Genomic DNA, 19,871 nt, shown 5'->3' on the forward strand with positions numbered 1-19,871 from the left:
ACCCCTCTGACAATGTGAATATTGACTTGCACTTACAAAGGTCAGACAGTTCCACCAGTTCATAGCAGTGAGAAGAACAGCTTCAACAAGTCTCTTTGAAAGTAATTTAACCTTCAAATTGCAAACCATGCATCCCCGAGAAGCCAGTTCTGGCAACTATGAGTCCACGTGCTCTAGTTTGCAAAAGTCGTAATGGGAGCCAGAAAGTTAGCGGCTGTGGCAAGCCTGTTGTACAGCCAGTATACTGTTTTATAGGCATTCCATGGAAAGTAGACATTGTGACTTTTCTTTTTAACAGTGTGTTGGATTGTGTGGTGTTATCCTTGGGGCTGTGAGCTTTCCTCCATGATCGGTGGCCTTCTTGACTTCTAAGAGCCATGTGCTGCGGGAAGATAAGACACCACATATATTTTCCACAGAGTCATTCTGACACAAGATGGAGAAAAGGTTTATTCCTCAGGGACTACAACATCTCCTCTGCTGTCCTTTGAAAGTCCTTTGCCTTCTGTTACTGTCTCATGACTGAGAGTTCACCAAGGGCAGACATAATTTAAAGGCTCCGGGAATTGCAGCCTATCTGTTAATAGTGGTGTCTGGGGGACAATACAAGAAGGATGGTACGGAGAACATGAGGCTGAAGATGAGAACGAAACTTCACTTTTCATTCTGATGGAAAGTAAAACCAATGTTTTTAATTTTTAATAAAACACATTTACATTCTTGTACCAAGGCCAGGGAAAAAATGTGCTGAATATAAATGAAGATTATCCCTTAGTTTGTCTTGAGCAGTGCAAGGCAGGAGCCACTGTGATAAAGAGGGTATTTTACCCGTAATAAGTAGAAGGAAGAATATGTCCTAGCATCTGAGAAAGCAAGCGTTCACGATTCTGAGCATATTTTACAAATGACATTAGGCCTTTCTCTGCTTTAAGTTTGGCAATGGCAAGATTTTAGACTGTGCTAAAATCATCCTTAATGTCCTTTCTGCCTCATCAGTGGGCGACCATTCAAGTAACAAAGTGCCAATCAGCAGCTCTTGTTCCTCTTGAGCTTGAAGATATCTCTGTGGAGGCTTTTCTGTGAGCATGATCTCTCTGCTCGGGGTGCCCTTCATTATAACGATAGTTAAAGGTCTGCTGACTTAGCCATTATGAACCCCTAATGTTCTCAGCTACAAAAATTTTGCTCTACCATAAAGCTTGGAATACTAAGTTGGAGCCCAGGCGAGCCCTGATTTTGATAAATTCAGGGGAAATAAAATCTTCATTTTTAGTTAAAAGGGGAGTGATAGAAATATAAATATCAAAGCTCTTTGAGCTATGTGTGCCGCTGCTCTGCTGTCTCCAAAAATAACCCCATTAATTAAGATGAAGTTGGAAAGTAATTTGCTCATAATGTGCACTGATCATTTTTGTAACTTTGAGTGTAAAATTGTAATTAAGGAAGAAAAATAAGTTACATGCAGAATAATTTTCTTCATTGAAAAAATATCAGTGAATTTTCAGCAAAATATTTGCTGAAAATTCAGAATCTATTTGCTGTCACAATTTCTGCAGTTTTTTATTTGATAAATCAGATGTTCTTAACACTTCTTTTGCTGAAATATTCTCAGCTTAAGTTTTTCACTAATCGAGTTTATCCAGAAATAATAATTTGATAAATATTTAACAACAGCGTATATGTATTAAAGAATAGATGTAGTTGCAATTTGTCTCGATTTTTGTAATTTAGCATCCTACTATTAAGAAAATACACAAAATTTATTTTGTCAATGATACATGTGTATGTATAGTGCTTAACTATCAAAACACATTTAATGTGGCACAATGATAATTGTACATTTACCGAGCTGAAGCTCAAGAAATAATAAAATAAAATGAAACATTTCTTTGAAGTCTGTAGAGAATGATGGCCATAAAGAAATGCACTTACGCTCAGAAGAGAAGCCCACCTCAGAAAGAGTTGGTAACACCTCAGGAATTTACACAGGAGTGGATGTGTTGGTTCCTTCTTGGGCTGGCAGAGAGGCTGTCCCCCTTTACATAGGGCAGGTCTTCTCAAGGTATAATATTTGGAATTAAAGAAGTGATGGTTCAACCATCGTATAGTGTGTACATCATCGATAGGAGAAATGCTGGAGAAGACCGCAGAGACATTCAATTCAGCTTTCATGCTACAACACGGTAATGGAAACATTGGGATCCAGAGTGAAAGATGTGAGGTATAAAGGAGTAAAAAGAAGACAGGAACCAGGTCATATGCTAAACCATTTATGTCTATCATCTTTCAGCAAATGAACGAAAAATACATAAATACAGTAAGATTTTTCCCCTAGCTGATCTCCCAATCTGAACTAGAAGTCAGGGAGAGCTGTGAGTTCAGCTTGTGGCATGGAGATTCTCAGTGTGGGAGCACTTTGTTGCCTTCCAGATCAGGCCAAACAACAAACAAAAAAGGAAACAAAAATACTCAAAGGAAAAAAAAAAAAAACAAATAAAACATTGACAGCGGTGTTGGTTGGTTAAACGGGTTGGACATGGACTCGAAAAGTCTTTTTGGCTTTTCAAATAGCTCTTCACAACTGATCTTTCCTCAGCCAGATCATTTCAAACAATCTGAATCTCAGAGTTTCAGCTTTTCTTGCACAGGTAATATGTCAGTTAAACTCATGTGGGTCACCTAAATTGACCTTTGAATTGCTTGTTTCGGGGACTGAGTGTGAGATCTTATTCCATCACTTTGTTTATAAAACATAAATAATCAAGCATATCTCCTAGAGACATGTTCTCTTTTGTAATTGAGATATCATAGGCAAAGAACACTAGCATTTATAACTCAACCTAAGAGTCCAAAACTTTCATTTCATCTGAAGGACTAGTGAGGATTCATTACCAATAAGTGACCATCAATACACAGAGCCATATACCAGAAGTTGTTGATGAGGTACTGATTTACTAGGAGAGAGCTATAGCTGTTTGAACAGGAGCAGGTGGGTGGGTTTGTGGTATCTTTTTTAAGAAACTAAAGATGAAATGACAATTCTGGACTCCTATAAATTAGTTAAGGCTAAATATTGGTGGCTAAATATCAGCGGATTGATAGCTACAGGAATAAATGTTCTACAGAAATAAATGTCCCTGACGTAAACAGATAAGTAAGATTGGATATTTGAAAATCAATATATTTTATTCCTGAAACTATGGCTACATGTTATATCTATAAATAAAAGAAAATAAAGCTACAAAATCTGATCATCTTGAGATGACAGATTTATATACAATATGAGAAAGAAGAAAACATGAGTTCCACTATGTATTGATTATATAGAAGGATAAAGTTGGAAAATGAGTAAGAATAGTGTGTATTAACCACACAAACACAGGAAGAAAAGCATGTGGCTGAAGTTACTAACTAAAATGTTCTAGACAGTGGAAATTCAAATGAAAAATAATTCTTAGAACACTATGTGATGTGACAGGTTCTTAAACCATATCAAGTTTTTTATAGCAAAATCATTATTTCAAAAGAAGACCTGAGAGATATTTAAAACTCATTTACTAAAATGGGCAATTTGGTGAATTCAGTAAATAGATTTATAAATTAAAGAAAACTGAAGAGGCAAAATTAATTTTAGAAGAGGATTTCCAGAATATGCTTCTTAAAAATAAGTCTAGCTGCTTGGTCTATAAAATAGAGGATATTAAAAAAATAAACTAATTGTATGGAGGAAGATATTGAAAAAATAAGACTATGCATCCTTCAAGTCTTAGCTGTGTAAACAGTGGCTGCTTGTTCATTTTCCAGTTTCCTAGACCTGAAATAATCACACAGAAAGTATATTAATTAAAAGACTTCTTGGCCTATGAGTGTAGGATTCTTATTAACTAGCTCTTACATGTTAAATTAATCCATTTCTATTATTCTGTTTATCACTACAAGGCTGTGCCTTACTGGATAAAGTTACAGTATCTGTTTCCTTCAGCAGTTCCATGGTATCTCTCTGACTCTGTTTTCTTTCTCCCAGGATTCAGTTTAATTTTTCTGACTAGTTCTATTCTTCCCTGCCACAGGCCACAGCAGCGTCATGAACCAATTATAAGAAAACATATTCACAGTTACAGCGGAGAATCCCACATCACCTCCCCCTTTTTGTCTAACTAAAAAGGAAGGTTTTAACTGCAGCATTATAATCTCTAAATAGGTAAACCTATAATACAAAAAAAAAGATTTCATAAGGAGGTGTAATCAGCATGGGTGATACTGCTGGCACAGAATGGGTAATCCACAACTGTGCATGACTTGAGAAACAGTCTAGTCAAAGAACCTTGTGTGGCACATCCAAGGGTTTAAGAAATCCAGCGAAGATGAGAGAGAAAATATGGCTAAGAAATTTCAGAGACTTTAGGGATCTAAATACTTCATGAAAACCAAAGCAACAGGGTTGAAAAGACAGAGGGACCAAAAGAATCTTTTATGAGACAGGTAGAGATTTTTAATGCTGAATTTCTTGGACACAACGATTGCATTAGAAGAAGAAGACAAGTGCTGGTGATAGTATGGAGCATATAAAATAGTCAGAACATGGAAAGTCGAATGTGGACCACACTTTTATGAGACTCGTCTGTTGAAGAAAATGATAGAAATGAGAATAAAGTAAGTGGAAGCACAAACTGAAGCACTCTAAAATATGACCTTTGAAGAGTGGTTTTCTATACTTCCCTACATATAATAAGTTATTATTAATGTAGTATTTTATTGTAAAATGGTGATGACATTATTATTAGCAAAAATATATTAAACACATTATATGGTACAGGGGCAATTTGAATTACCTAGTGTATTTGCTACAATATTCTCTGTTTTCCCTAGAGATATATGAAGGGTTGTTTCTAGCCACCCTGTGAATATAGAAATCAAAGTCCCTTAACAAAAGGCATGACATGTGTCTATAACCTATGCATAATTCCTTGAATGTACTACATGGCCTATTGATGAGCTGTAATAGCATATAAAATTTAAATACTATAGAAGCAATTACTATTCTATGTTATATGGAGAACTATGGAAAATACCTTATCACTATCTCTTACCTCATATTGACCACTGGGTGGATTTATTGATGACAATGAGACATGTATTTAGCCAGAAAGAGGCAGATGAGTAACAATAAAATGTGACCCAAATTTCAACAGGTGTTGATTATGGGGATCCAAGCATGGACGTGATGCCGTGTCAGCTTTAGTCAAATGATTGAGCTCAAAAGGAATAATGATTATAGCATTAATAAGTTGGAGAAAATTCTAATATTGTAAAGTAAATATTGAAGATGTAACATTGTGTACTACATTTGACATTAAACATGCCCTTTACCTAAGAGTCCTGCCATCTAATATGTAAATTTTCTAATAATTAGGTCCTTTTTTGGTGTTATCAAAGGGATCTGTTTCCTGAAGGTTGTCACTAATTCCTGTGCTTCCTTTAAGAACCTGGTAGCTCAGTAGAGTCCAATCCCTGGATACAAAGAAATCAAGGGAGACTCCATGACAGTCAAGCAAGAAAGAAGCTTTGAAATCCAGGGAGATAAGAAACCTACACCCTTTATACTTTGCAAGGATTTAAAATTTTCTTTTTATCTGAGGAGAGTTTTTGTTGTACTTTTGATCTTGTAATTTTGAAACAAAAATTTGATGATCCCAAGTAATTTTAATTGAATAATTACATTTGAAATAAATTTATTTAAGAAAAGCACTGGTTAAGCCCATTTTCCCCAGAGAAATATGTATTTAGACTGTCAGAGCAAACTAATAATATTCCTACAAATCTCTACTAATTCCTCCCAGAAGAACAAGAAAGGTACTTTTTGTTTATGGAACTTCTTTTGTGTTGGTGGGATGAGTCATATAAAAATGCAGTTTCTGGCAGTGCTGTCATTATAATCTAGAACTTCATAGAAATTTTTGTTGAATTATAGTAGGTGGTGCTTCCCTTTAACTTTCTTAATATTATTATAACTTCTTGAAACATTATTACTATTGTAAAATAAATCCATGCATTTGAGAAGATTGTGACATGTTTATAAAATATTAATTTTATTATTTCTTACATATTTTACAGCTTAGTTTCAATTTTAGAATTGCACAGTTAAATTCTAAATATAGTTGATTTATCATCTATCAAATTTTGATCACACAGAAAATCACTGAAAGAATAGTATCTTGCATACAAGATAGCTTATTTAGTTGGATTTAAAAGTAATTTTTGATCCTTTTATAAATAAGAAGACTGTTATTCTAGGTATTTTTATGTACAGAACTTTTTCTATACTAGAAAATATTGTTGGGCCTAACCTGAAGATTTTTTCTATAATTTATAACTGATAACTGGTACTAGGCATATATTTTTATTTATTTATTTATTTATTTATTTATTTATTTATTTATTTATTTATTTTTGGTTTTTTGAGACAGGGTTTCTCTGCAGCTTTTTTAGAGCCTGTCCTGGAACTAGCTCTTGTAGACCAGGCTGGCCTCGAACTCACAGAGATCCGCCTGTCTCTGCCTCCTATATTTTTAAAATAAACAAAAATACAGCTACAAAAAGTGAGTCAATAATTTTTAGTCAATAAACTAAGGCCATAGTGAACCCTAGTAAAAATCATGGCTGTGGGCCAAGCTATATGACCAAAGTGAGATTCTCAGGCTGAAAACTTAGTCTATCTCAAATGGCAAGCTAAAGTTGGGCAGTGGTGGCGTGTGCCTTTAATCTCAGCACACGGGAGGCAGAGGCAGGCAGATCTCTGTGAGTTTGAGGCCAGCCTGGTCTAAAAGAGCTAGTTCCCGGACAGGTGCTAAAGCCACAGAGAAACCCTGTCTTGAAAAATCGATGAACAAACAAACAAACAAAACCAGCAAGCTAGATACCTTGATAACTTCTGAGGAATGGCACCAGACACATTCATCTGGCAACCACACACACACATGCACACATATGCATGTACATCTACGCGCAGACACCTGCATACAGAGAAATATGCAAACATGCCAGGCAATAAAACAAAGTCAAACTATAAAGCTATATCCAGGGAGTAGATGGTAATTAGTTGAGTTCAAGAGACATGCAAAGGTCATCAGAGAACAAGTACTGTGAGAAAATTTGAAATTCTTGCTCATGCACTGAAGAGGGACTTCATGACCATAGATCTATTTCTCAGCTTTTAACTTTTAGATAATATTAGGTATGCAGAACATTGTCTTTGATGGAATAACCAGAAGTAACTCAGAGTTTCTAACTATAAAAAGGGATAAAAAATACTTTGATTGTTGGGAATATTTTGTTTTCTTGACCAGGTGATGATTATTACATTTTCCCAAACTCACAACATTCATTGTGTTTTGAAAATTTATTTAACACTTCTTTTATCTTTAACACTCCACAAAACTCGCACACTTACTAAGCAACATAGTCCAACACCATCCTTTGTCAAACAACTCGTGGCTTAGCTTGTGTAACTTATTAAAGAGTAGAGTTGGAGAGATGCTTCTATATTATTTTATCCTAGATTTTTCATGCAAAAATCACATCTAAGTACTGAAAACATTAAATGAATTACACAGAATTCTAATTTTTAACAGCATTGGGACTAGAGTGCATATTTCCTAAGCCTTTCTAGTGTTCTCAGTGGTGCTATGTGATCTAAGAGAGATATTACTTACTGACTACCCTTTAATGCCAAAAATGATATAAGATAAGAAAATCGAGTCACCTCATTTTCATATCACAAGAAGAAACACATGGACCAAAAGAAATACAAAAGGACTGAGTGTGTTAAAAAGATGGCTTTTATGATATTTATATGGAGGTGACACTTTATTTACAGACTGCTAGAAACAATTATCGCCTTTTTCCTAAAGAAAACTTTCGGCTGATTTTCTTTATAACTTTGATGGTCTCTTCCAGTTTTTGCAGACTAGTTAGTTTAATAAGCCATTAATGTTGTTACTCACATCCTCATAAGTTATATTATATTTTAAAGGAAAACCGCTGAGGTTATATTTCTTACTATACAATTGTTTTCTATTCTATTTCTCTAAAATGATTTATTAAATTATAATTATTTCAAATTTGACAGCCAAAACAGTGTATTTTCTATCACAATTGGTTTAATTCTTGTAATCCCAATTTTCGATGTTGAATTTTCCAAACTTTTTATGTTTGGGAGCTCTGTATCAATACACAGTTCAAGGTCCTGTGATATTTGTGGGCTCAAGCAAACCTCCGACACCACCTTCAAAATTAGGTGTAGGTACAAATGGATACAATCGAAGCTGGGACATTCTAAGTTTTCAAAACTCCTTCCCAAACTCCTGGAAATCACAGTTGTGAGTCTATCTCCCAGTTATTAAATATCCTGTAACAGAAAATACTTCAATAAAAACTTCAGCGCTTCATTGAGATACTGGGAGAGCACTTCCCTGAGGCAGCTCATGGAAGCTGTGTTCCAAGAACAGATGATGCTAAACCTGCCTAATTAATTGCTGCTAGAGAAATCCCAGATGATAGAGAAGAACCTAGAACCACTTCATTAAACCAGCATTGCTGCTAACAACAAAGGCAATTGTTCTTTTACCCTCAGAGAAGTGTACTCTTAACCCTAATCAGGAAACGTGTCTTTGCAACAAACAATTCACTACAGAAAACAACAAACATTCAAAATACAGTGGTGAAACCCAGCTCCATCTGTAAAACATCCCCATAGCTAAAGATGAGGGAACATTACAGCCAAGAAGGCAGAAAGAGTTGAAAAGCCAAAAATCAGAGAGTTTTCTGGAACATTTTGACTCCTAGCAATGTCAGAAGTTTTATCCATAAAGTATCACCAACATGACTTCCTAAACATGAAACAAACAATGAAGACAACAGGTGACATATGAACGTGGACAAGGAACAGTCCTTGAGGGTTCAACCCTACGTAAACAAAAACAAACAACTAGGGAATGCTAATAATAGGATAAATGCCTTTCCCAGGGATGAGAACATCGATTGGTTATACAGCACCTAATTTTCCTGAAAACATGCATATAAAGAGCGTTAGATCGACACAATAGGCTGTATTCCCAAATATTTAAGTATATCAAACATATGTGTACATACATACATATATACATATATACATGAATAACAATTAATGGAAAAGATGCCATGAATTTGAAAAACAACAAGTAGACTATTTGGAGGCAGGAAAGGATGAACTGTAATTATTCTATAATCTAAAAATATTTCAAAATGATTTTTTTTCCTTTTTTTTCTTTATTTTTTTTTCCTCATGGTTTATTTTTTTTATATTTAAAAATTTCCATCTCCTTCCCTCCTCCTCCCCCCTCCCTTCCGTCCTCCTCCCCCTTCCCTCCCCTCCTTCTCCCCCTCCCCTCCCTTCCCCTCCACCCATACCTCCCCTCCCTCCCTCTCAAGGCCAAGGAGCCATCAGGGTTCCCTACTCTATGCTAAGACCAAGGTCCTCCCAACTCCCCCCAGGTCCAGGAAGGTGATCGACCAAGCTGAGAAGGCTCCCACAGAGCCCATCCATGAAGAACAATCAGAGCCTAGAGCCATTGTCCTTTGCTTCTCAGTCAGCCCCCGCTGTTGGCCACATTCAGAGAGACGGGTTTAACACACACAAACTGTTCCTGTCAACACAATGGCTTTTGACCCTTAGATTTTTATCTCTTCTTTTCTCTCTCCTAGGTCTCTAATGCAAGTTACCATCTGGATGTCTCTAAACAATTTAGCCACTTGTAATCCAACCTTAATACATAAAATCTATAATAGTTTAGTGTTTTCATTCACATTCCAGTCTACCTTCTTCAGATCCTCCATATTCATCACAGATAATATTTTGCTGACTCATTCATCTATTTCAAATCTGTGTCTCTATTTCCACTGCTACTGACTTATTCACATTTTCATACTTTGACCAGATAATTACAGTAACTCTCATTTGAGACTCCTATTGTCAGTGTTTCCCCTTTCCCATGCTTTTCCCATTTGTCCCTACCTTCTGCTCCAATAAAATAAATAAAATCTTTATTTAAAATGTAATATAACACTCTTGCTTAAGACTATAATTTCAAGTCAATGATTTCTTGTGAAAGACCTTAATCATCTCTTCATAAACTACCTCTTCAATCTTGGTGTCTTTGACTATTGCTGACTTACAAAAATAATCTTTGTTTAGAATATCCTAGCTGAACCCACAGCCATATATATATATATATATATATATATATATATATATGTGTGTGTGTGTGTGTGTGTGTGTGTGTGTGTGTGTGTGTGTGTGTTTGTGTGTGTATGTATTTCTGCCTTACTGTTGATGTCTACAGTTTTTCTTTTAATTCTTCTACTCGAATATATTTTTGTACTCTCAAAATTAAAGTGCTTACTCCTTCAAAACAGCACTTCTACATTCTCTAAGAATTTTACACAAGCTACATCTATACAAAAACATTCATATCCTTATATGCATATATCTGTATATGGATATATACTTATACATACTCTCTGAAATATAAAAACAGCATAAAAGTTCCCATTTCTGTGCAAAGATAAGGAAAATATTTCATTATAAAAAATTAAACGTTATATAATTTCAGACATTACCATGGAAAATCTTAGTAACATTTTTGCTAATACTGTGGATTGTAATCTACAAGGCTTATATGGCTATTGTTATACATCCATTTAATGGATATTGGTACTCAGTTTTTTCTTCATATTATATCCTTAAGAAAATGGTTTGTTAACAGAGTCAAGAATGAGGCACTTTTAGAAATGATACAGTCTTTTCAGATTAATAATAAACAGCTAGCTGACAGGATCAATATCAACTGAAAAATTAATACTATTGAAAGTGGTAACATTAATTTGACACAAATTTGAATCCATGTCAAAAGACACTAATAAATTATCTGAAAGAATTCATACTGTTGAATTTGACGATCAAAATTTGTTAAAAAGTTGTGATAGGTTAGCAAATAGAGTATCTCTCCAGGAAGGCAATCTGCAGGCTATCCAAGTAATGTCCAAGGATGAGGTGTTATCTTTAAGGGAAAAACCTCAGACCTTGGAATCATATGTGCACAATGAGGACCAGAGGCTAGATATCTTAATGAAATCATTCGAAGTATATACAAGCCATGAGATTCAGGCTTTTCAAAAGATAGTAGTAAAAAGATTTGAAATGATTGAGGAAATTAATGGAGCTAATGAGCAGGGAAAGAAGGTGCAAGGACAGAATTTAACATTGTCAGTAGCTGTCAGAGATGTTCTCTAAGCCTAAGGTGTGGAGTATTTTATAGATGTACCCATTGGAACAGGACTTCACAACTCTATATTCTGCAATTTTCTTTAACAGTGTCCAACTGTATAAACATGTCTTAAAGATTTTAAAATTGAATTATCTGTGTTTCTATCTCTCTGTCTCTCTCTCTCTTTCTATTTCTGTTTGTCTCTCTGTCTTTGTCTTTCTCCTCTCTCTGTCTCTCTCTGTCTCTCTCATACAGAGAGAGAGAGAAAGCACTATGTGTACAGTATCCATCACAACCAGAAGAAATTGAGATCCTCTGAAGCTAGTGTTCCATGCAGGATGGGCCAGCAGACATTCTTGGAATAGAACGTGGATTTACTGTAAGATAAAAACTCAACTACAACAAAAAGTATGGAGCATGTCACGATACTGTTTGTAGCCATTTTATCATAAATAGTATATGCATATATTCATGCTATACTCAGAAAAGACAGAAGAGAATCATTGACCTTGTTTTACCACATACATGATGGATACTCCAGGTAACAGCAGCATGTCTTTTATATATACATACACATATACATATATACAAATATTAAAGCCTTGCTATAAAATAATTTAAAAGTTTTAAAGTTTGAGTTATAAATAAAGAACAAGTACAGATTTTATCTATGACTATATTCTATTTGTATCTGCATTCAAAAATAGAAAAGTCAATTTTATTTGTACATACAATCAGTCCAGTTTATAAACCATGCCTCTGCCTTTGAAAATATACTAAAAGTGAAGTTATATGTCCTCTTCTCTGTCATGTATAAAACTTATCTTCTTTAGACCTTTGTTAGCTTCTTAACTTAGTAGATTTCTGGAGACATGGCTTGTTTTTACAGGTTTGGGCAAAAGTATACAATGATAAAGTAATTAGTCCAGTATCTCAGCAATCTGGTTGAATGTACAAAACTTTTAACTTTTGTCATTGTCAATGATGCACAATATAGCAAATAATAAGTGAATTCTTATCCATTTATACTTGCTTTCATAACAGGAAGTGTGGTTTATGACAAAATAGCATATTTTGTCATTTCTCTGAATGTTATTGTAACTCAACATGATAAGTTTGGAAACATTTTCACTTCTTCAGGAAAAACATATTTCATCATTTGTTAGCTATTATTTGACCTGAAAGTGTACCCATGTGTGTTTACTGATTTTTGTAAGCTTTATGTATCCATCCCTTTCCATTGGTAAAACATAACAGTTGGTTTCCTTGTGTGTCCTCTGTTCCAAGGAGACAAAATATTCCTTTCAATTGCTATATCTTTAGTAGAGAAGGGAAGGAGAGTCATATAGATGAATTGAAGCTTATCTGAAATATTTTCAATTCTTTAATAAAAGTTATGTGATCATTTGTTCTGTTGTACTGTGACTCACACTCAAGAGAATAGAGAGATCAAGGAATGATTCAGTTATAACACTGTTAGTAACAAAAAATACCATGGAAAGAGGTGTGTAGAAATGACCTTGGGGGAATACTTGTGATTACTAAATCTTCAAACTTTCTTTATCTCATACAAACTATTGAAATTGACCTTTCTATGGAAAAATTGTAAAGAGCCTGCACCAAATAATAAAATATATAAAAGATGTACAGTTTTTTGATATGAGCATACAAACTCATGGGTAATGTATTTTTTTGTATGAGGCATGGATTACATTTTAAGAATCCTAATAATGATTAAAGGCATGCTTTATTTTGACTATTTATGTTAGAAGTAATGATAACCACAAAATGCCATATTCATTGACTTTTCTGAAGCCTTCACATCTTAACAGATAAGCATTAGTTAAGAGTTAAACACATCTTTGTTGTTCATGAACTACTGGGGCCAACATGGCAAAGGAAAAACAGAGAACCATCTACAAGCTAAAGTAGATTCAGAAGAAGAAAGCCAAATCTGTTCTGCTTTTTATTTTAAAATATCAATTCTCATTGAATTCAAGTCCATGTGGTTGATGAAGTTTTAATTTCTTTCTTTATTTCTTCCCAGACCGAGGGGTGGTTCAGTAGTTGACTGTTCAGCTTCCAAGAGTTTGTAGGCTTTCTGGGGGTAGAATTATTGTTAAATTCTAACTTTATTCCATGGTGATCTGATAAAACACAGGTGGTTACTAATTTTTTTTGTATCTGTGGAAGTTTGCTTTGTCACTGAGTATGTGGTCAATTTTCGAGAAAGTTCCATGAGCTGAAGAGAAGGTATATTCTTTCCTAATTGGGTGGAATGTTTTATAGATGTCTGTTAAGTCCATTTGATTCATTCTCTTATAAACTTAACATGCATATCTAGAAATCACCAAATGGGAGAGTTAAATTCACATCATGTCATGTGTCTCTCTGATATAGATGTGAAACAGAGGAATAATTTGAAATTTTTAAACTTCAGACTTTTGGTGAAATTGCTGAGCCTGAGTTTCAGCTGTACTTACTATTATATAAGAAATGTTCATTGTCACTGGGAAAAATATGAAAATTGGTTCATGATTAACATGTGTAAGAAACAGTTAAGGCCTTGATTACTATTCTTCTGGGTGTTACGAGAAAAAAAAACAGCACTCAAAGGGAGTGGCACTATTAGGAGGTATGATCTTGTTGGAGTACATGTGGTCTTGGTGGAGGAAATATGTCACTGTGGCGGCAGGCTTTGAGGTCTCTTATGTTCAAGCCATGCCCAGTGAGTCAAATCACTTCCTGTTGCCTGAGGGATGAAGATGTGAGAACCTTTGGGCCATTCTCCAACACTACGTCTACCTACATGCCACCTTGCTTCCCACCTGGAAATTATGAACTAAACTTCTGAACTGTAAGCAAGCTACCACAATTAAATGTTTTATTTAGAAAAGTTGTCATGGTCATGGTATCTCTTCACAGCAATAGAAACACTATTATGACTTCTTAACTATGCTTCATCAACCACATGGACTTGCAATGAAATGCAATTGTCTTGTAGGATAGCAGTAGGATAAAGGAAACAATACTGAGAGAATATACAAATATGGAATGACTTTAAATGACACTGACTATTCATAGTTGTATTAGACCTGTTCTATATACTTTGTGAACAAAATAGGGAAATAGCTAAACTCTTCTCTTTAACAAAATTGTTGAGATTTATTTGGTTGGCTTTTTGTCATAGAGGATGTCAGGTAGTCTAGACTGGCCTCAAATATACTATTTCAGACTAGACTTGAATACCTTATCTTCTTTCTTCCTCTACTCAAGTGCTGAAATAGCAGGTTATTGTCACTACACCCAGTGTAGGCAATGCTGGGGATCAAATCCAGAGCTTTGTACATGGTAGGCCATTATTCTACTAAATGAGCTCCATACACAGCACCCTCATCCAAAGTGTTAAGCTACATGTCTTGGAAATCTTATACCTGTGATTTGTAACTATGACTTCAAAGTGAAGACCATTCAGTAAAAATCCATAACAGCTTCTTGGTAACTGTTTATTAACATTGGAATAATCGTTGTTGATCTTTGTGTCACAGGAATGAAATCCTTTGCTCAAAAAACTGGGGTAGGAAGATCATAAGTATACTTGCTGGTGTCTACGGAATGGCAAAAGGGCCAGTCTTAGCAATTTAGGGAGACTCTGGACTGCAACTAAAATGTATATTAAAAGGGAATGGAGCAATGGCCTAGGAGGTAAACCTTGGACTCAATCATGAGGAATAAAACAAAATGTATTATCCTACCTCATCACTAACACTGAGACACAAAATATGAGTTTTAGAAACTTTTAAATGTATAAAACCATATACTGTTTTGTGATTTAGTTTATGCCACACATGTTCAACATGGACACATTTATATGTATGTGGGAGGCATAGTAATGGGTATGGGTGTGGATGTGAATGTATGCATTTTTAGTTACCATTTGTTTTTCATTTTTGATATACTGTTTTAGTATTTACTATGAGATGTTTTGAACTATACTTTGAAACACTGAAGATTTTCTCTTTCAAACAACATATTATCAGACATATGCTTTTGAGATTTTTACACCAAAATAGCAGTATTCCTTATGCTGCTTTATTCCTTCTGCTGTTATTTATGAGATTCCCTTATGTTAGTAATAAGAATGCAGCTGACTCTTCATGTTTCAAATATAAACAGTATACATATTTTAATAGTTTTGCTATATGCACTTTTAAGATTCTTGTTTCCCAATATATAAAATTATAAATTTGACAAAATGTTTAGATGCTTATATACTTTTGTATTGTTTATTGAATGCTTATATAAGTCAATGATTCAAAGTGTAAAAAAGATGTAAAAATCAAGACTTTTTTTCCTAAGTCAAAACAAAATTTTCCTAGTGGGAAATTGTTCAGAGGGAGCAGAAGTGGTGAGCTCCTGCAGTGTCAGGGTCATTTACATGCCATTGCAAACGGATCAGGTCCCTTAGAGGCAGGGTGTGAGTGAAGGGTGTGAGGTGTCAAATGTACAAACAGTAGATAGATGCTATTTCCAAGAAATGAGTGATGTTAACAACATAGTTTCACTCTTTCTCTATTGCAAGAACTGCAAGTCAAAATAGTTACAAAGTCCAACCTTTTACTTGTGTCTTCAATACTACAATCCATAGTATTAGACTCCTAATTTTGATGCATATTCCATTTATACAAAATTAAAAATGAAGGCAATGTTATAAGCATACTTTTCCTCTTCATATATAAATTGTGATAAATTTGATCTTATTTTGTTATTTATTTGATTTGCTCAGAATATAAGAGTTGTGAATGCCACTTTCTTAGTAACCTTGGTGAAGTTCCTGAAGTTCTCTGATGTTCCAGGTCTTTTAAATTGGAATACTAAGATATAACCAATTATCACTCATTTTTAAAACTAGTAGTAAGGTGTCTGGATTCTTAAGCCTGTAATAGAACTACTTTAAGCTCATCATTGGCATTTGTCCTTAGGGCAGTAAAGAAATTAACTGTTTAATTGGACATTGACAGGATTAAAAGAATCCAGGGCTGTTCCCACATTGAAAGTGCAAGCTGTGAACCCAGGAAGTCATGAGAATGTTCAAGTACAAACTGTGAGTCTAGGGGGCCATAGAGAATGCCAGGAGAAGAAGGGAGAGTATTCCCAGAGTCTCGGAACAGCTCTGACTGTTCTTGTTTTAATATTATAGATGTGTTTTTATGACTGCCCAGGTAACACTCACGTAGTTAGAAGTCACATGCGAAAGGGACCTAAAATACTTTTTAAATTTATGAAATACATTTATAAAATATTATAAATATATAAATAAAATATTATAAAATATTCTCACCAGCAACAAAAACACATATGAAATAATGACAGCTGCCCAGAATGAGAAATGGCTGTGCTTTAAGAGTGAATGAGTACATTGATGCAATAGTCCCAGAACTAAGACATCAGGACAAACTTAGATATCTTAAAACAAAATTCTTTATATGTTCAGGAATTCTGATGACAAATAGGATTGAAGAAAAAAATACATTCTTTTGGCCTATATCAAAGGGCTGAATGTAAGAAAATTGCTAAAAGTGAATAGGAGTAAATAAATAGTCAATCTGAAATATATAATGACTTATTTTTTAGTGTATGACCCAATTAATAATTACAAGGTATCCATGTTCTAGTGTTTGTGAAGTGCTAACCTGATGTCTCAGTGAGTCAGCACGTACTCATCAAGATTCACAGCTACCATTCTTGTCCCATGTCTCCCATTTTGAATCTGCATGACTCATGGCCAACAGTAGATGCATCCTGGCCCTGACTTCTTAGCCTTTTCTGTTTGTTACTTACATGGAATTTTATAAAGAAGTCTGGTCAGATGTTGTTTCCAAATCCTCAGGATAAGTTCTGAAATGTTCAAACCAGAGTAAGGTTTGGGTTGGTTTACCCTGCTGATTTGGCTGACAGAGATCTAGTGCAGAAGTCTTGTGTATCCTAATGGTACTCTGTATATTATTTCCCCAGCATCTTCTGACCCAGCAGCTTCTGTGAGGAGCACCTTTGGCCCAGTTGCTGAATATTAGGGAAGTGGAGGACTATGTCTATGGCCTTCAAAGGATTCTAATAATTGATATAATAATGGATACAAAATTCAGATGAGTAAACTTAGAAGAAGCATTAATAATAACTGCTGTCACAGACAAGTCCCAGGTCTCAGTAGCTCAACCTTATTGCTCAACAAAGGGACATTCAATGCAGATGAATAAATGACTTACTTTTATGGGCCATTGTATCCAGTCACGTTTCCTTTATTGAACTGCTACACACAACACTAGTAATTGTACCTGCCATGTGTCTGTTGGAGCATTCATGGAGAGATTAACCAGGTAGGAAGATCTGTCTTGAATATGAGGGACATTTTTCAATAAGGCTTAGGCCCAGACAGAATAAAAACAAATAACAGAGGTGCTGGAAAAATGGCTCAGCAGCATAAAGTGATGTGTGGTTCCCCTCTGTATGCTATGAATTTGTTTTATTACCATTGGTTAATGAAGAAGATGTTTCAGCCAATGACTTAGCAAAGTAAAGTTAGGTGTAAAATCTGAACATATACATACATATATATATATATATATATATATATAGAGAGAGAGAGAGAGAGAGAGAGAGAGAGAGAGAGAGAGAGAGAGAGAGAGTAGATAGTGTGATAGTGTAAAAGAGACACCATGTCACTGCTGAAGGAGAAAGATGCTGTAACGTCGGAACCAGTAGGCCACAACCTTAGGGTCTTACACAGATTAATAGAAATTTTTTATTTAAGATGTAAGAGCCAGTTAGACATACCCCTGAGACATTTAACAAACAGTGTTGTAATTGATACAGTTTCTCTGTGACTAGTTGAGTCTGGGTGACTGTGAAATGAACAACCAGTCTCCACTTATAAAATGGTGCTCAATGTGGGACTTGAACCCATGGCCCGAAGATTAAGAGTCTCAGGTTCTACTGACTGACCTCATTTTCCACATCTTGCTTCCTCGGCATTTGTCTGTCACCTTTCTCCTTCAGCAGCGACATGTCATCTCTTTGATTATACCTACTTTTTCTTGTTATATCTGTTTGGATTTCCTGCCTGACTTTGCTTTACTAAACCATTGGCCAAAACAATTTTATTGGTTAACCAATAAAAGTAACAAATATACAGAAGGACATCTGACATCACACAAGAGTCATAACTCTCACCACATTGAATGAGTCTCTGCATTAACTGCTGCTAACTGTATTAAGGAAGCTTCTGTGACAAAAAGCTGAGAGGTATGTGTATACATCTATGTATATAAAGAATACATAGAAGGAAGTTTGACAACATATTTGCTTAGCAGAGAACAATAATTGTTTTTTTTTTTTAATCCTTGGACCCATGACCTACCAAGGTATGTGCTCCTGACCAGGTTTAGAGTATCAAGCATAGGTTCCTACTTGTGGAGCATGACTTAAGTTGTAGAAGACAGCTGCTTATTATTCCCAGAGTAGTAATTTCACTATTGCAATAGTATATAGATCTTGCCCAGCTGGATCTACTACAGTATGGAGGGACAATCAATGTCATGTTTTACCATACACAGCTCATGGGGAATTGCAGAGCTACAAAAGTTAGTAATTGTATGACATTTTTTAATTTGTTACTGCTAACCTACACAATTAAAACTATGAAATAAAATTTATTTCAAAGTTTTGAAGTAGTTGGAATAGTATCTCTTTGATTTCATCTTCTTTTCTATTTTGCTTTCAAATTACTATCACATTTTTTTCTTCCAACAAGCATTAGCAAATCACAGCAATGTGCCAAATAATGTGGTTATGGTTACTAGACAGCAATTGTGATTTTCCTCTTCATGTGCAATAAATTAACAAAAACTTAATGGCATTATCCAATTAATAGTTTTGTTATCAAATCTGACAAATTGAATAACTTACTATGGGTTTCAAACCTGAGTGTCTTGTGAGGATTTGTGGAAGTAGGTTACCATTGTCAGATATACCTGGTCAAGGTGCTGTAGTTGAGTTATTTTAACCACAAATCTTTAAACATGAGAATCCAATCCCTCACTAGCTCGTAACAGACAAGTCTGTTCACTTCATGGTGTAGAGTATGAACTTAAAACACATAGGTAGCTTATCAAAGCAGACGAGAGTTATGAAAATATGTTACACTGCTAGAAACTTAATGCATGGGATGATTTACCTTCACATAAAGCTGGTATTGCTTTTGCAAATATAATTATTCTAAAATTTGGTGGCTTCCCTGTTGGCCTTCTCATGCCAAAAGTCCCACCAACATGTCTGTTTGATATGTCTAGAACATTTTATTTGTTACCTGTATGAAATAAAATTTATTTCAAAGTTTTGAATTAGTTGGAATAGTATCTCTATGATTTCATCTTCTTTTATTTTTTTGCCTTCAAATTACTATCACAATTTTGTCTTCCAACAAGCATTAGCAAAGGACTCCTTCTAAAAAACTTATCAGTCACTCCATACTTTGATGTAGAGATGTGGGAACTATTCCCATAAAATTTT

This window comes from Arvicola amphibius, chromosome 7 (assembly GCF_903992535.2).
Source record: "Arvicola amphibius chromosome 7, mArvAmp1.2, whole genome shotgun sequence".
NCBI lineage: Eukaryota > Metazoa > Chordata > Mammalia > Rodentia > Cricetidae > Arvicola > Arvicola amphibius.